The sequence below is a fragment of the Petaurus breviceps genome, unplaced genomic scaffold (assembly GCF_028583685.1).
Source record: "Petaurus breviceps papuanus isolate PSGF00001 unplaced genomic scaffold, PetGlider_PUasm1.0 185, whole genome shotgun sequence".
Lineage (NCBI taxonomy): Eukaryota > Metazoa > Chordata > Mammalia > Diprotodontia > Petauridae > Petaurus > Petaurus breviceps.
Genome location: NW_027185797.1, coordinates 32,338,892 through 32,356,481, shown reverse-complemented (window position 1 = coordinate 32,356,481; position 17,590 = coordinate 32,338,892).

Genomic DNA, 17,590 nt, shown 5'->3' with positions numbered 1-17,590 from the left:
AGAGAGACAGAGAGACAGAGAGAGAGAGAGACAGAGAGAGACAGAGACAGAGAGACAGAGACAGAGAGAGGGAGAGGGAGAGGGAGACAGAGAGAGAGACAGAGAGAGAGACAGAGAGAGAGAGAGAGAAAGAAAGAGAGAGAGGAAAGAGGGAGAGAGAGAGAGAGAGAGGAAAGAGGGAGAGAGAGAGAGAGAGAGGAGAGGGAGAGGGAGAGAGAGAGAAGGACAGACAGAGACAGAGAGAGACTGAGAGACAGAGACAGAGAAAAAAAGAGAGAAACAAAGAAGGAGGAGGAAAAGAAGAAGAGAGGAGAGAAAAATGGAGGAGGAGGTGAAGAAGAGAGAGGTAGATAGATACATGATAGATTTAGAGAGAGAGTAATAGATAATAGACAGAAGATAGATAATAGATTGATAGATGGACAGACAATAGACAAAGGGGAAGATAGATAGATAGATAGATAGATAGATAGATAGATAGATAGATAGATAGATAGATAGATAGATAGATAGATAGATAGTCATGAATGGAATTCAACAAAGGTAGACTGAAGCATGTATTCTCCAAGCAAAATAACAATTTATTAACAGGGCAAGAATCTGTTAATAAAGGGGTCAGTGATTTACCTCCATTTGAGCCAGAAAGGCCGAGATGAAGACTTAACTCATTTTTATGAGGTCAGAACAAAGAACAGAGCAGGGCAGGCAATATCATGGGGTTGTGGACAAGACTGGCTACACAGCTGAGGTGTGGGGAACAATACTATTGGTTGGAAGTTGGGAATCGAGGGGCTAGTAACAAGCCCCTCCTTTCCTCCAGTGACTAACAAATTTTCATTGTTTGAATCTTCCTGCAAGGTTAAAAGATGGTGACCTAGACTTCTTTGGATAACACAGGCATCCCTAAAAGATAGCTTGGTAGTATCAAGATACTAGATCAGACTCCCTGGTGTGCACCCACATCCCCCAAGGACAGCAGAATTCCTTGAGGCAGGAATGATTAGCCAAGAAAAAGGATTTCTGAACTTAACTCATCACAGACCAGCTGCATTCTGAACTAAGTTCAGAGACAAAGAACCACGGTGTAAGCAGTTACAAGGCAAAATCAACCATAGAGTAAATACAAAATCAAAGTTTGCTTTTCTCACTAGCCAGTAGAGAGATGGTGACACAGAGGGATGAGAGGTACATAGAACATTAATAAGTGGCCTACTGTGTGCTAAGAGCACAAGATAAAACACAAGCAGGCCAGTGCTTGTCCCCTAGCAGCTCCCATTCTAATGAGGGAAGGGAGCTGGGATATAGGGACAAGGGACAAGGAGAGAGAACCCACTAAGGCTGATGGTGAGGAGGTGAAGCCCAGGAAGTGACCACGGCTGGAACCCCTGGGCACACAGCCAGCAGGAACACTTAGGGACTCCCCCCAGTGGCCCTGTCTCTGCTCATGGGAGCCGGAGTCTGGAGGCAGCATTTCCTGCTCCTTGTCTGCCCGTCCTGGCACCACAATCACTAGTTACAGCTCTGGGCACCTTGGATTCCAGGGATGAAAACTGACCTAAGGTCAGTGGTCTGCTTTGGTTCCTCTCTGCTTTTTGCCCCTCAGTGGAGGCCAGTTGTTGGACACAGACAGACTCAGTGGCCCTGGGCTGGGACTGAGATGCTGTGAGCAGATGGCCATCAGATATGGTCACTCCTCATCCAGCCAAGCCCCATTGGGCAATCTAGGGGTAATGGCGGGTGTGCTAATGACTATGCTCAGCCCCACCACGGTCCTCCTTGTTACAAAAGCTATTTGAGGCCCACGGCTTCTCTCAGACTGTTGCAGAGTGAGGGTCAACCTCCCATTGACCCATTGCCCAGAGCCCATTACCAGGCCCCAGAACTGCCCAGAGCCCACAAAATGGCTCTTTGTGCCACATTAAATGGACCTGAATGGAAATAAATGAGGTGGAATAGAAACTTTCCTTTCCTCAGGGCTCGCTGACTGCCTGGTGGTTTTTTTCCTTCGGAAATAAGCCTACCCAATGGAAACTCGGCTTGGAGCCGGGCCTGGCAGACAGGAAAGGAAGACACCACTACCTTGCTCAATGGCTCCCTCCAGTGTCCACTTGGGAACGAGCAATGGAAGCAATCTGCCGCTTTCCATGCCCCCTGAGGAGAGGCCAGCAGGAGTCCCCTAGAAGAGGGGGCAGCTCTCTATCACAGTGACTCCTTTTCCTGGGATCCAGAGGGCTTTTCTGGCTCCCCCAGAGCCTCCCAGGCCAGTGACATGGACCTTTCTTCTTCATGAGCTGAAAACCTACACGGGATTCTATGTGGGATTATTCACTGCCTTCCCATGGCCAGCAGGTGTGAGGCCGACTAACTGACAGCTGCCTCTCCAGCCTCTCCTCATACTATGCCCATCTATACCCTCTGGGCTCCAGTTAGCACAAGCCTTCAGAGGGGCCCCACCCCATTCAAACCCTACACTCTCTCCCTGGGTGCCCAACCCTACACTTTCAGCTTTGTTTTCAAAATAGTCCCCATGCAGAGACCCCCTTTCCCTATTCACCTGTTGGATCCTACTGGAATCAGCCCCAGAATCTCAGAATGCGGGAGTCCTGGGGAAAGGAGAGTCGGGAAAACCCGAGTTCAAGTCCCACCTGGTTGAATCCCCAAGCTCTCTAAGAGCAGGAGTTACAGAAGAGATTCTTGTCTACACTGGTGTCAGTGAGGAAAAATGCAGATTTGGGACAGATTCTGCAGATTGTCCAGATCTTGGGCTCTGAAAGGAACAGAAGAAGCTGGGGAGAGGTAGAAGAAGAAGACAGCTGGGGGTGCGGTGGGCTAGAACCTTGAGTCAGGGAGACCTGAGTTCAAGATCTGCCTTAAAAACTTACTGTGTTACCCTGGAGAAGTCACCTACCTTGCAGTTTCCTTATGTGTAAAATGAACAAATCTGACTCAATGACCCCTATGGTCCCTTCCAGTCCTAACGTCCTAGATACCATTTGAGAAATGTCAGTGATATCAAGGTACTCCCTGACAAGAACCCCCATCTCGCTAACATGAGTGTTCTCTCCTTCTCTCTGTCTGTAGATCATGAAGCCCCAGGATCTCTGGAGAATCCAAACTGGACGAAGCCCAGAGAACAACAGAGAGACAGGCAGTGGGTGGGAGGTGGCTGCAGCATGCTCCTTGTGAAGACTCCTGCCTTGGAAGGGCCTTCAAGGGCATCATCTAAGAGGCACCTGATTGGACAAGAAGGTCGGCCAGTCACGTGGGGAGGGGGAGCAGTAACAGAGGGACAGACGGGGGACTTCAGGTACACCCAGGGATATTCTGAGGCCTGGAGGAAGGTTCCAGCATAGCAGGAGGGTGCTGTCTGAAAGGTCTTTGGACAAGACTAGCCCAGGACAAGGAGGCACAGGGGCTTTGGGACCCATGCTGCAGGACAGTGCACTCCACGGCTGGGATCATGAATCCACGGAAGTCTATATAGAAACAGTTGTTCACTCTTAAAACCAAAGGTCTGCAGTGTCTGAGAAACTTGGGGCATCGTTTGTGGTTGCACAGTTGTATGTGACTCTTTGTGACACAGTGAACATGGAACCGATACTGTCCATGGGGTTTTCTTGGCAAAGATCCTGGGGGGGGTCTGCCACTGCCTTCTCCAGGGGGTCACCTTTTGTCAGAACTCTCCTCTATGGCCTGTCTGTCTGGAGTAATCCCGCACAAACCAGCTCCTAGTTTCACTGAGCTAACAAGCCCCTCCGCCATGACAGGCCAAACAGAGAACAGGTGATGTGCCCAAGGTCACATAGCTAGGAAGTTTCTGAGAGTGGATTTGAGCTCAGGTCTTCCTGACTCCAAGCCCGGTGCACTATCCGTTGCAGTGCCCCCTAGCTGCCTTCCAATAACGCAGCTTCCTTACTGAGGCTGCATTCCTGCCCTCTTCAGACCTTGCATGAATCTTGTCTCTGGTTTGGGCCTCAAGCTCCTCATCTATTGAAAGAACATGTTACACAGTGGGACCTCCAGGGTTCCTTCTAGCTCCCGGCTTCAGCGCCTTCATCTGCTGGGTGAGGGGGAAGGACTGGCCTTGATGTCTAATCAGCTTCCTAGGTCTGGATCTGCTTTCCAAGGCCTCTTCTGGTTTCCAATTACACCCTATGGTTAGGCCTTATTTGGAGTGAAGGTGTTGAGTCATTTCCATCACATCCAACTCTCTGTGACCCCATCTGAGATTTCCTTGGCAGAGATACCAGAGTGGTTTGCCATATCCTTCTCCAGATCATTTTACAGATAAGGAAACAGAGGCAAACAGGTTTAAGTGACTTTTACAGGGTCATGCCACTAGTAAGTGTTGGGGCCAGATTTGACCTCATGAAGATGAGCCTTCCTGACTCTAGGACAGGTGCTCTAACTGCCCTCCCTCTGATTAGACACTTGCCAAAGAGACTCCACCTTCCCTCATGTGGCTTGTTCATAGGGACAGCAGGGATGAAACTCTCCATCGGCTCCTGAAGAAGGAGGTTTTCATGGGGGCTGCTGGGGTCGGTGTAGTACGTGGGAAGGGAGTCAGGATGCTGGCTCTGCTGAAAACATGAGGACCTCGTGTGAGTTACCAGGCCTCCACTGTGGCACAGCGGGAGGTTTTTGAAGAGAAGACTTTCAGAGTTCCTTCCAGCTCCAGACCTGGGACCCTCAGATTACTGATGTGGGGAAAGCCTCCAGTCACTGACTCAGTGCGGACACTAGATGGCAATGTCTGCCTGCATCCCATCTGTGAGCAGGGTGCCCCCTCAGCTGGAGCTCAGCTCCTGCCTGCACCCCCAGTGTCCACACACACACTCACACTCATACACACACTCACTCTTACACACACACACACTGACTCACACATATAAACTCACACACATACACACACTCACTCTCACACACACTCACACACTCTCACACACACTCACTCTTACACACACACTGACTCATACATATAAAATCACGCATATACACACTCACTCTCACACACACTCATACACACAAACTCACTTACACACACTCACACTCACTCTTACACACACTGACTCACAATACAGACTCACACACTCACACACATACACACACTCACACACACTCATATACACAAACTCACACACACTCACACATACACACACTCATGCTCACACATTCACACACATACACACACTCACTGTCACACACACTCATACACACAAACTCACACACACTCACACATACACACTCACACACGCTCACACACTCACACATATACACACTCACGCACACTCACTGCTCCCTTGGCTCCTGTCCCTGCAGTCCTTTCTTTGGCTTACAATGCCACAGAGCTACAGGGTCAGCCTCCAAACTGACCACTGGTCAGCCTCCTAACTGACTGTTTTCTCTCCCATTAAGTCTTCCATTTTTGTTCCACTCAGGCTCAGGACGAGCTGCTTGAGGGGCAGAGAGGGAGGGGCCTGATCTGCACCTTTGTCTTTGAATCACAGTGCTTGGGACCTAGTGGGATTTCATGTTGGGTTAGATTAGATTGGAGACGCAGGGTGGCGGATGGGGAGCCCCCAGGGGGTCCAAAACAACAGCTGGAGCACTGGTGGGTGGGGACAGCCATTGAAAGGGGGAAGTCTCTTAGATTTTCTGGGATCCCGAGCCCTGGGGGAGCTGATAGCTGACCATCCCAATAGCCCAGGGGGGAGCAACTTCTGGTGTCATTGTCCTCATTTTTCAGACTGAGAGGCCTCCTGGTATCACCCATAGAATGGCTGAGTATGGAGCCAGGAGACATGGGTTGAAATTGTTGCCATAGGTTCTTGTAAGCTGTGTGAGCCTGGGCAGGTGCCTGAACGTCTCTGAGCTCGAGTGTTCTCCACAAAATGAGGCAATAGGAGAGGAAAGCTCTGTGGAAGTCTTAGAGGCTTCAGGAATGAGAAGTCTTATTGTACATGAGTGAGCTGAAGCTCCGAGTTTAAGTGACTTGTGCATGGTCCCTGATGAGGATTGGAGGCGGGACTCATCCTCATGTCTCTGCTGTGACCCAGATCTCCCTACCATGCTGCCTGAAGAATGTACAACATGGCCTCAGAGGCAGAGCGGTGCAGTGGGAGGGCAGTGAGCTGGCCCCAGGGTCAGGAAGACACAAACTGGCCCTGTGACCTCGGCGATCACTTCACCTTTTGGTGCCCAGGCAGCCCGGCAGGGCTCAAAGTTACAGGTCAGTCACCTGGCAGACATGGGTAGACAGTGTTTTCATACCAGTCATTTGTCCCTACCATGAAACTGAAGGACCAGACCGAAAAATGAAATAAAATGAATTAAGGTTCTGTGTGAGTGTGTGTGTGTGAGTGTGTGTGTGTGTGTGTGAGTGACTGACTGTGCAGGCTTTAAGAGGGCCACGGTTGTCATGGACTGGAAAGATCTGAGAAGCAGTGACCACCTTCATCATTTGTTTGCCCACCTTCCCTGAGAGGCTCTGTGAGGCAGTGTGGGGCAGGGAGAAGGGCCCTGGAGAAGAGAACGCCTTCCCCTTCTGAGACAAACAGCGCTGGCTAGGGTGTGGAACCGGCTCAGGACTTGGGCTCTAAACCTTGCCTCCTTTTCCCTAGCTGTGTATGTAAACTGAGGCTCATCTCTACAATGCAGGATGGTCCTGAGAGCTGCCCTTCACTAAAGGGATTAAACTTGTTTTTCTTGGTTCCGGAGGCAGAACTAGGCACAAAAGGTATTCTTTGCACCAAAGAGGGACATTTCTATTTGATGATAGGAAATCCTTTCTAATAATTAGATCTGTCCTAAATCAGTCCACTGAAAAGTGGACTCTTCCTGGGAGGCAGTGACTTCCCTCCCATTGGAGGTTTGTAGGAAAGGCTGCATGATGTTGGCTTCTGGGAGAGTGAAGACAGGAATCTTGTTTGGGAACTGGAGGGCTGAGATTAGCCATTGGAATTAATCCTTCTGAAATTCTGTGGAGAAAATGTAAAAATTAGAATGTGAGCTCCTTGAGGGCAGGCATCATGGTCTTTCCTTCCTCTGTATCCCTATTGCTTAGCCCAGTTGACTGGAAGATAGTAAGTGTTTAATGAGTGCTTCTTAACTGACTATTGACTGAAAATGGGCAAAAAAAAAACTGGATAAACATAGAGGAAAGTTGCATAGGATAGTGGGAAATGACTGGACTTGGCACCAAGGGATCCGTATTCAGATCCTGATTTGGATGTTTGCTAGCTGTGACAATGGGCAAGCCACTTTATACCCAGGGGCCATTTTCTTCATCTTTGAAGTGGGTAAAAGTACCATAATGGAGCATCTGCTTCACAAGGTCAGTGCAGAGAAAACACTTCTAGCTTATGAATTATTACTTTTGTAGCAGGTATTGGGATCTTCTCCTCCTCATTTCTGCTGCTGGAGGGCCAAGCATTCACACTACATCGCAGAGAAGGCAACTCCAATGGGCAGGCCATGTGGCCTGAATGCCAAGTTCACACTTACCTAGAAGACTATTTTATGTAGAACTAGCAGAAGGCAAACATTCACATGGAGGTCTGAAGATGGTACAAGGACCCTCCCAAGGTCTCTTTGAAGAACTTTAGTATCAATTATGAGACCTGGGATATTCTGGCACAGGACCATTCAAGAGATTGGGGAGTGGTAATTGGGGTATTCTTCTGACTCCAAAAAAGTCGGGTCTCCAGTGTAGTGTTAGGAGGTGCCTTGGAAATCACCTAGCCCATCCCCGTCATGTTACTGAGTCCAGCCCCATTCCCATCAGTCGCTGCTCAGAACAGATACCTACCCTTTGCTAGAGCTGCCTCCTCCTTCAGTTTCACAAGTAGGAAGAAGAATTTGAGTCTTAGAAAGAGAAAGTCCCTTGCCTAAGTCATCATAAAAGCATCAGTGGTAAGATTTGAACCCAGGTTCTCTGACTACAAAGCCAGTTCTTGGACCTCTCTCTCTTCCATTGGGTCACTTCCCTTGAACATGGAGCATGTGACAGAGACTCCCATGAAACTGAAGCTGGATAGCAGCCAGTGCTGAGTGCGAGTCTCTGAACAAGGATGGACCCAGTAAGAAGAGGTACATAGTTGGCACTTTGTTGTTCAGCCATATCTGACTTCTGGTGACACCATTTCAGGGTTTCCTGGCAAGGTTATTGGGGTAGTTTGCCCTTTCCTTCTCCAGCTCATGAGTAAACTGAGGCAAACAGAGTAAAGTGACTTGTCCAGGGTGATACAGCTAGTAAGTGTCTGAGGCTGGATTTGAACTCAGGAAGATGAGTCTTCTGACTCAAACCCCAGAACTCTGTGCATGTGGCGCCACCTAGCGCCCTAACTGGGCACAGCACTCACTCAAACCCCTGCCTACCTTGAGAACTCAAAGTACGGGTCCCTTGGGTTAAGCAATGGAAGCCAAAGCACATTGAAAACCTTACTCACCTTGTGGCGAGACAGCAGCACTACAGCCCATGTGGCGGAGGGTTCACCACCTGGGGCCGCCACACGGGGTTTTCACCACCTGTGCCACCTGTTGTGGGAAGGAGGATTGCAGATGTAGCCTTCAAATTTCCCAGGCTACCATCACTGAGCAGCCAGCAACCAACAGTAGCATTACACCAGGCAAGGCAAGACTCCAATGGCACTCTTGGGCTGAAGGAATATTCCTGTTGTGACACTAGAGATTTACAGTGTGGACCTTTGGGACCTGCAGTTAATTCATCCAATAGTATGAAATCTGGTTCAAATCTAGTCTCAGACACTTGCTGGCTGTGTCACATTGGGCAAGTCACTTAACTTCTCTCTGCCTCAGTTTCCTCACCTGCAAAATAGGAATAATAATAACACCTACCCCGTAGGGTTGTTGGGGAGATCAAATGAGAAAATTGTTAAAAATTTGAGCATACGCTTGGCACACAGTCAGTACTTTATAAGTGCAAGTTGTTATCATTATTTTCTGTTTTTCCTTTCAGACAACCTTGGAGTGGTGTCTACCCCATCACTGGAACTCCTCAAACAAAGACTGGATGAGCACTTCTTGGGAATGTTGAAGGATTGCTGGACTAGATAACCTCTGAAGACCCTCTCAATTCAGATTCTGTGATTCTTTAATACAACTTTCTGCCGTAATTCTTTGAAAGATATGTTTATATAGCACTCCCTTAAGGCCACTCCCCTAATGGGGAACTTGTCCTTTCAGCCAGGAGTCCCCAGAGGGTACAGCTACAATTTACTCCCCTCAGGTTTTTAGGGGTAGCCCTGGGGAGTTGGGCTGGTTACAGGTCAAGAAGACGCACTAGAGTGAATGTTCTCAGCTAAAGCCCAGTCTTAAGTACAAGTTGGTTGGGGCTGGGGAAATATGTCTAATGACCATCATGCATGAATCCCCTCTGAAGAACGAAAGAGGACCATATATATGAGATATACACGCAGCCACAGGGCAGAATCACAGCTCCTGGCTACAAGAAGTTCTTTGTCCCCTTCCATGCCTCTTGTTGATGTTTCCATTAGGTCTGTCTCTGTTCGGTTCCAAGGATTTGTGTCTTTCTGAAGTCCCTAGCTGGTACTTCTCTCCAACTCCTTCAAAGGTGTCACAATACCTGAAGCTGCAGCCTTTTCATTTTGATCTACCTTGTCTCGGCATCAGCAACTGTTGTTCTGGCAGCCGCTGCTACTGCCTGTGCTCACCATTGGGAATGTCTGTCCACATTAGACTGTGCTTCCTCTTTTTGTAACCACTACAGCGCTGATAATTGATGCTGACTCCACTGGACCTTGATACTGGCTCTAGGTGCTGGTAGGGCTTTTAATAGATCTCCCAATCTCATAAAATCACCACCTAGCCAGGAATGCAGGGTTGGTTCAGTATTAGGAAAATGGTTACTATAATTGCCCATATCAACAACAAAACAAACAGAAATCATATGATTATCTCAATAGATGATGAAACAGCTTTTAACAAATTACAGCACCCATTCCTATTCAAAACACTAGAGAGAAAAGGAATAAATGGAGCTTTCCTTAAAATGATAAGTGGTATCTATCCAAAACAACCAGCACGAATTATTTATAAGGGGGACCAGATAAAAGCCTTCCCAATAAGAACAGGGGTGAAGCAAGGATGCCCATTATCACCACTATTATTCAATATTATACTATAATTTTATTATACTAGAAATTCAATATTATACTAGAAATGTTATCTCTATCAATAAAAGAAGAAAAAGAAATTGAAGGAATTAAAATAGACATTGAGAAAGCAGAACTAGCACTCTTTGCAGATGAAATTATGGTATACTTAGGGAATCCTAGAGAATCAACTAAAAAACTACTTGAAGTTTTTTACTGAATCTTCAGTAAAGTTGCAGAATATAAAATAAACCCACATAAATCATCACCATTTCTATATATTACCAACAAAGCCCAACAGCAAGAGATAGAAAGAGAAATTTCATTTAAAATAACTATAAACAATATAAAATACTTGGGAGTCTATCTTCTAAGACAAACCCAGGAAATATATTAACACGATTACAAAACACTTATCATACAAATAAAGTCAGAGTTGAACAGTTGGAAAAATATCAATTGCTCATGGGTTGGCTGAGCCAACATGATAAAAATGACAATCCTGCCTAAATTAATTTCCTTATTCAGTACCAATCAAAATAACAAAAACTTATTTTATTCAGTGCCATGCCAATCAAAATACCAAAAAATTTATCTTGAAGGACAATAGGTCAAGAATATCAAGGGAATTAAAGAAAAAAAAGTGCAAAGGAAGGTGGGCTACCAGTACCAGATCTCAAGCTATATTATAAAGTGTTAATCATCAAAACTATCTGGTTCTGGCTAATAAATAGAGTGGTAGATCAATGGAATAGATTAGGTACACAAGACACAGTAGTAAATGATCATAGTAACCTACTGTGTGATAAACCCAAAGACCTCAGTCTCTGGGATAAGAACTCACTACTTAACCAAAACTGCTGAGGAACTTGGAAAGCAATATGACAGAAACTAGGTATAGACCAACATCTCACATGCATACCAAGACGAGGTCAAAAGGGGTACATGATTTAGATTTAAAGGGAGATTCTATAAGCAAATTAGGAGAAAAAGGAAAAGTCTACTGGCCAGAGCTATAGAGAAAGGAAGAATTTGTGACTAAACAAGAAATGGAGTGCATTATAAAATGTAAAATAAATAATTTTGATTGTATCAAATTGAAACATTTTTGCACAAACAAAACAAATGCAACCAAAATTAGAAGGAAAGCAGAAAGCTGGGAAACAATCTTTACAGCAAGTGTCTCTGATAAAGGTCTCATTTCTCAAATACATAAAGAACTGAGTCAAATTGATAAGAATACAAGTCATTCCCCAATTGATAAATGATCAAATGATATGATGTTTTCAGATGAAGAAATCAAAGATATCCATAGTCACATGAAGAAATGCTCTAAATCGCTTTTGATTACAGAAATGCAAATTAAAACAGTTCTGAGGTACCACCTCACACCTATCAGGCTAGTATGACAGAAAAGGAAAATGATAAATGTTGGAGAGGTTGTGGGAACATTGGGACACTAATGCACTGTCGATGGAGATCTGAACTGATTCAACCATTCTGGAGCGCAGTTTGGAACTATGCCCAAAGGGCAATAAAATTGTACATACTCTTTGATTCAGCAATACCACTACTAGGTCTGTATCCCAAAGAACTCATAAAAAGGGGGAAAGACCTACATGCACAAAAATATTTATGTCAGCTCTTTTTGTGGTGGCAAAAATTGGAAATTGAGGGGATGCCCATCAATTGGGGAGTGGTTGAACAAGCTGTGGTATATGAATGTAATGGAATACTATTATGTGACAGGAAATGATGAGCAAAAGGATTTCAGAAAAACCTGGAAAGACTTACATGAACTGATGCAAAGTGACATGAGCAGAACCAGGAGAACATGATACATAGTAACAGCAACATTGTGGGATAATCAACTGTGAATGACTTAACTCTTCTCCACAATACAATAATCCAAGACAATTATAAAGGACTCGTGATGAAAAATGCTATCCATATCCAAAGAAAGAACTGATGGACTCTGAATGTAGATCGAAGTGTACTATTTTCACTTTGTGTTTGTGTGTGTGTTTTCCTTTTGGTCTGTTTCTTCTTTTACAGTTATGACTAATATGGAAATATATCTTACCTGATTGCACATATATAACCTATATCAAATTGATTACTGTTTTAGGAAGAAGGGAGGGGAGGGAAAAAGGGAAAAACATTTTAGAACTAAAAATTTTATAAAAATGAGTGTTAAAAATTGTCTTTATGTATAATTGGAAAAAATAAAATACTAACAATAAAAGATCACTACCTGGACAATTCCATCTTGGGACACTCATTTGCCTAATATTAGGGAAGAGGAAACACAAAGGAGACCCAGTCAACACAGCCACCATTGCCTGGTGGAAGACAAGCGTCAATCCCTCACATATACAGATTTTAGGGCTAGCTCAAAGTAGACCTGGTTTACCACCTCCCCCCCAAAAAAAGAAGTGAGACATGGCCAGGTCATCTTCTGGGGGGATCACTCAGTTTGGGCTCCACAGCTCCTGAATATTCCCAGCTCCACAAACATGTCAAAGACTTTTCACCATCATACAGTACAAAGCCCTCAATCACTTATGACTAGAAACTGACTCTCCAGAGTTCCATGTATAATACTGGAGCCAGGCAGGGTATATCTGAGCATGTTCTACATGACTCACTAGGAAGGGTAAAGTGGAATAAGCTCGCTCTCTGCAACTGGGAAGTCATTCTCAGTATCCCCAAAGGTGCCACGGATAGATGGAAAAGAAGAGAGAAAAAGAAAAAGAAGGAAGGAATGAGGGAGGAAGGAAGGAGGAAAGGAGAAAGGAAAGAAAAGAGAAAATAAAAAAGAAAGTAAGAAAGAAAAGAAGTAAAGATGAAAGAGACAGGACATTTATTAAGGACTTAGCATGTACCAGGAGCTGTCTGAGGTGCTGGGGACACAAATACAAGAGCATCCTTATCCTCAAGCAGCTCATAATCTAATAAGGGGAAGACAAACTGGACATGGGAATGTGCGTCAGCTGTGGCATGACTAGGACATGGCCAGGAAGTTCTATGGAGGCCTGGACCTGGGCAAGATAAGACCAGAGTTGACTTGTCAAAGCCCCGGATGGTTCCAGGGATAGAGTCCAACTTTCTAGTAGGGACGAAGCAGAGATGATAGCCGGCATGAACAACAATGGGGATGGCCAGAAAGGGTCATGTAGATCTTTTCTGAAGTTTCCCGGGTGTGGGCCTTTAAACCAAAAGAAATGAGGAAAATACCCTAAAATATATAGTTGAGCTGTTTGTGCCATAGGTGTTTCTGACACCAGGGTGATAATAAGTCTTTATTTTTTAGCATTACCACTTTGAACATCGGGCCTTCCTGTCTGCAGGGATGGGGGGGGCAGGGTAGGACCAGAAGGCTCTGATTTGATCCTTCTTTTCATTCCCATTTTATTGCCAAACAAAGGATTCCCTGAAGTAGGGCAGAAACCAAAGAAGAAAAACATAGAAACATGGCCTTGTCATATTAAGGCTTTGCAGACCCTTCAATTTTCTGGCAGATTTGAGCAGGGTACAGAGCGGGCAAAAGCCAATATCTACCAGGAGCTCATTAATGGCTAATGAAGTCAAGGTTCTCAACCTCAGCAGTAGGAGTCAGAGGAAGGACCACCTGGCTCTAATAAGATCTGGGGAGGAAGAGTCCATTAGTCTTGTCAGGAGAGCTGGAAGAGGGGGGGGTGATGTGATGGGGGGGGGTGCACTGAGGCTTTTGTCAACCCCTGTCAATGAGTCTGTTGGTCCCAAGTACAGTTCAGTACGAGTGACTCCTTCAAACTATTGAGTATGGATAAGAGACTTGAAGAAGGACTGTTTGATTAGCAGTTTCAAGGCTCTCTGAGAATTCCTTTTCCCCCTCTTCTCTGCATCCATTCCACCTTCCTCATCCCAGAATTTGATGATCATACATTTAGGAGTGTGTATGTGTGTGTATGAATATGTGTGTGTGTGTTGGTGGGAAGGGGGTGTTAATACAAACACCCACTAAGAGTTGACGAAGTCAGTAAAATTCTTAGAGGTATTTGATTCAGTAGTCAAGGCAGAAATAGAGAATGAAGCTTATAAGTTTTCACAGAGAAGACAGACAGACACTCACATAGAAAGAGGGAGGGAGGAAGAGAGAGAGACAGAGAAAGACAGAGAGAGAGACAGAGAGAGAGAGAGAGAGAGAGAGAGAGAGAGAGAGAGAGAGAGAGAGAGAGAGAGAGAGAGAGAGAGAGAGAGAGAGAGAGATAAGGTGACCCTCACTTAGATGTTTCCTCTCACTGGCCCTATTCAGTAATTCCAAAACATTCTACTGAACTGTCTTTGTGACCTTTGAAAATGCCTTGTATATAGTAAGAGATTAAGAATTTTTTTCATTCATTTATTCAATAATTCAATGCCTCAAGCAATTTGCTAAGACTATAATTTACATCTCGCCTGACATGAATGTTGTTGTGGTTTGGCCTTCATTCTAGAAGAGCACCAAAATGACATCATGAGGTCAGGGTCAATGCACAGTGTGTCTGACTGTGGCTGACCAGTATGAGCTCGGGAGGCAGGGAAATGTCCCTAAACTGGCACGTCTCACATTTCTTTTGAGCTACTGAAATTTGACTTTGCTCATAGAGCCCAGCACCTTCTTTTATGTGGGTACTCCATGCTGGGTCCCTGTTGCCCATGTTTCATGGTTGATACCAAAGTTCTTCAGAGAGACCTTGAGAGTGTCCTTCTATCACTTCTGACTGCCATGTGAAGGCTTGCCTTCTGTGAGCTCTCTGTAAAATAGGCTACAAACATATGGCTGGCATTCACCAACGTGGCTGGCCCATCAGAGTTCTACTCTATGCAGTAGGGTTGGAATTTTTTGACAGTTCAGCTTGAGAAAGGACCTCAGTGTCTGGTGCCTTATCTTGCCAGGTGATCTTCAGAATCTTCCTAAGACAATTCCAATGAATGAATAAAGCATTTACTAAATACTATGTGTAGAAAGTACTGTGGCCAGCATTGGGGGTACCCGCAGGAAAGTCCCATGGTCCAGCTTTCCTGGAGTTCTCATGGAGGAGACAACACAGGTGGATAATTTCAGCCTAAATCAGATGGAAAGGTCCCACGGTCCTTAGGGTACAACAGCAAAGCAGTTGGTCAGCCTCTCTGTTGATGTCATTTCCACTGATAAAATCCTATCCTTTTGTGATGTTGGGCCATTTGACAAGTGGTAAGAATATTATTTTCTTGGAATTCAGGGGCTGTGGCAGCAGCACCTGCAGTGAATTCTGGAGAGGGAAAAGGGCTTGGTACAGACATCATTCCAATTGAAAGATGAGGAGACGGAGCTAAGTGACCTGCCCAAAGTCACACGACTTGTAAATGGAAAATATGGAAAAGGAGGCAGCTCACCCTCCTCCATACCAGCTGTGACCATTAATGGGGGTCAAAGGGAATCTGAGCAGCTTTGTCCAGCCAGTGACAGCCCCAGAAATCCAAACAAGGTCCCTCAGCTCAGAGCCCCGCGATCTGCACCAAGTCCACCAGATGGCGCTGCTGACCCACTTTTCACAAGTCCATGGTTTCCTTTCGTACAGAAGCTGGTGGTTTTCATACCTTGCACATTTATTGAAAAAGACCCAGGTGTTTCACAGTCCTGAACCATCCAAAGATTTAGAACATGGTCAGGGAGATAAAGCATCTCCTCAATACTGGAGTTAGGACTTGGAGCCAGAATTCTTGGGCCAATCAACTTTCCTTGTCTGGGCTCCATTTTCCTCATGGGTCAGGGAGGGAGAGGACAGGGTGGGTGATCTCCCCCTTAGGGCCCTTCCAGCTCTAAAGACATGGGGGTAAAACTGCACATATCATTCATCCTCCCCAGGCCTCAGTCTCCCCACCTGTGGACTGAGGGCTTTGAGCTGGCTCTGTGTCACGGATCCCTTTTGGAGGTCTGGGCAGACCATGGAGTTCTCAGAATGATGTTTTAAAGGCTTAAATGGAGGGCATAGGCTTCCAGAAGAACCCACCAAACTGAAATGCTTTTATTTAAAAAAAAATAAAAATTCACAGCATCCTAGTTAAGAGCCTTGGACCAGCTGAATCTCCGAGGTCCCTCTAGGTCTACATTCTCCCCAGGTGACCTTGCACACATTTCTTAAGTTTTTGAGCCTCAGTTTATGTAAAATGAGTGGATGGGACCAGATGACCTCTGAAGTCCTTTCTAGCTGGGTGACCTTGCACCTGTCACAGTCCTCTGGGGCCTCACCTTCCTCATCAGTGAAATGGATGGGCTGACCTATGGCATTATACAAAGCTTCCTAGGAAGGAAAGCTAGGCTTGGAGGGGGCCTCAGATGTCACCTAGAGACAACCCCCCATCATGGGGAAAATTAGGCCTAGAGAGGGAATTGACTGGCCTAAGGCCACACAAGAAAGAAGTCAGCACGATGTGAACCTAGGAGTCCTGACTCCCAATGTTGGTCTGCTTGGACATTACAGGCTCCTTTGCCTACTGACAAAGAGCCAGATAGACTGAGAAGGCTTCCTAGGCCCAGGGACAGATAGGGGAATGGGGAGTTTGCCTCTCATAGCACTTCTGAGTACAAGTCAGTGAGTAACTAAACATTCACTAAGTGCCTACTATGTGGCAAGCACCACACTAAGTGCTGGGGATTCATAGAAAGTCAAAAACACCAAAGGGTGACTTCTGCATAATTCTGCCTTTCTGCCTCCCTCTCATGTCCTGGCCATCTGTGGGCAGGTGGTTCCCTGGAGGGGCCATGGGGTCCTGTGGGGTCTCCTTCTAGGCAAGCAGACTATATGTGAGACTCACCAGCCCCTACATCATCTGTCCCATCTTTCTGTGAACTTCAAAGCAGGCCTCCTCTGCTGCTGATTCATCCTGGACCTTCCCTTCTCACTGGGAGGCCCAGCCCTTCCCCTCCTCCCATTGGTGAGCTCCTCCTGGAGCTACCATTTTGTAGAGGGACCCAGGCTGCTCTGCCTTGGACCTTGCCCCACCCTGCTTCTGACTTTCTCTAGATTTCAAACATAAAGGACAGCCCTTGCAGCTGCCATCACTCTGACCCTGCTTCATTCTCTTTCCCTCCCCCATTCCTTAGGCATGGTCTTCATTATTAGAATGTCAGCTCCTTGAGTGCATGAACTGGCCTTGATTTTCCTTCTGCTGGTATCCCTAGCATGGACCATAGTCTGGCACATAGTAAGCACTGGATAATTCCTTCCTTCTCTCCTTTCTTCCTCCCTCCTTTCCTTCCTTTCTTTCTCCCTCCCTTCCTCCCTTCCTTCCTTCCTTCCTTCCTTCCTTCCTTCCTGCCTTCCTTCCTTCCTGCCTTCCTTCCTGCCTTCCTTCCTTCCTCCCTCCCTTCCTTCCTCTTATCTTGTCTTTCTTCAGTCTCAACTCATGGCCAGACATTTCTTAAATACCTACTAGGTACTAGAAATATG